Source organism: Callospermophilus lateralis, chromosome 5 (assembly GCF_048772815.1).
Source record: "Callospermophilus lateralis isolate mCalLat2 chromosome 5, mCalLat2.hap1, whole genome shotgun sequence".
Lineage (NCBI taxonomy): Eukaryota > Metazoa > Chordata > Mammalia > Rodentia > Sciuridae > Callospermophilus > Callospermophilus lateralis.
Window position 1 is genome coordinate 107,623,468 of NC_135309.1, and position 1,612 is coordinate 107,625,079.

General features: G+C 33.7%; 1 non-coding gene across 1 annotated transcript; it reads left to right on the top strand.

Annotated features, from left to right (window-relative positions):
• The first annotated feature begins 572 nt into the window (after positions 1-572).
• Trnav-cac (transfer RNA valine (anticodon CAC)) lies at positions 573-650 on the top strand. Its single transcript has one exon. It is a non-coding gene; the product is annotated as a tRNA-Val (tRNA).
• The last annotated feature ends 962 nt before the right edge of the window (positions 651-1,612 follow it).

The following is a 1,612-nucleotide window of genomic DNA, read 5'->3' on the forward strand; positions in this document are numbered from 1 at the left end:
GCAAGTCTGTGAAAAAGCCAGCAGAGCCGGTGACTCCAAACTAAGATGAAAAAATCAAGACTCTGTTGTTTTTGTTTTTGTTTTTTTTTCAATAATAGTGGTAGGGACAATGGGTACTGAGAAAAAGCTGAGGAAGTAGGTTTGAGCAAGAAATATCATAGACTAATCATATTTTTTAGGAAGTAATCCACCATTAAGGAGTGAGAAGAGGAGAAAGACTGCATTGTGATATCCCTTTGGTGCTGGCCTCATGAGGCTGCAGTAATGGAAAAACGAAAGAAACTGATTTATACAAAAAATTCTGTTACAAGACTTTCTGCTGACTATGAATACAATCCTGGACTCTCTCACACAAAACTCCAGAAAATAGATAAAAATTTGCCTACTTAAGTTTATTAAAAACAAAACAAAAACATAGGAACTATAAAAAGAGGAAATAGATGTGTTGGTTGGGGGCAGGGCAACCCAAACCCTGGCAAAGCAAAAGGCAGATGAAGCAGTCTCACTCCGCAGCAGATAAAAAATGGAGGCCAAATTGTAATGAATTAACTTTAAATATTCATCTCTATTGGGTTGGGATATAGCTCAGTTGGTAGAGTGCTTGCCTCACATGCACAAGGCTCTGGGTTCAATCCCCAGCACTTCCAATAAATAAATAAATAAATAAATAATTCATCTCTATAAAATTCAACTCCATAAAACAAGAACATGAAGCATTAATATAAGAGCATAGGGAAGATGAAAGAGGAGACAGGTGGGTCCATGCAGAACTGGAAAGAAAATGTAAACTTGCAAAGGTGAAAATGATGTGGGAAACAACACAGAGGAAAATACACATTGTCAAAACCACAAAGAGGGCTGGGGTTGTGGCTCAATGGCAGAGTGCTTGCCTCGCACATGTGAGGCACTGGGTTCAATCCTCAGCATCACAAAAAGATAAATAAATAGACAAAATAAAGATATTATGTCCATGTATAACAAAAAAATATTTTTTTAAAAAACACAGGGAGGTACAAAAAGGTCAGGATTGTAAAAAATGAAAAATTTTACAAGTTAAAAAGGATTAATGAGAAAAATAATTATGAAAGGCAAGGAAAGGAATATCTATATTTGCATGATTGGTATTTTCAGCATAAACACTGAAATAAGATACCTAATTTATTTCAAGTGAGTGTTTAAAGATACTATTTAAGAGAGAATTCAAAAGAATATTCCATAAATAAAAGACATATCAACTGATAAAGAGACACAATTTATTATTAGCAAAATCTCTCTTTGCCAGATACCAAAATCTGTTCTCTCCTTCATCTAAAGAGTTGGACAAATGATTAGAGTTCTTGATTCTGTGAGGAGAAGAGTTTTTTGTCTTATATATGGAATACCTGCTACAGACTATTACCTTAAGGAGAAATAAACTTCTATTTTATTAGTACCATTTCTTTTGAGGGGGGTCTATGTTATAGTTTTGTCTATCCTACATTACACAGAATAACAGAAAAAATATGCGTGTGGAATATCTATGACAAGATACAATAAATTTACTTGACTCAAAAATAAATTTTGTATAGGCAGATTCAGAAAAGCAAGTAAAAAAAGAGAAAATAATTTAGGC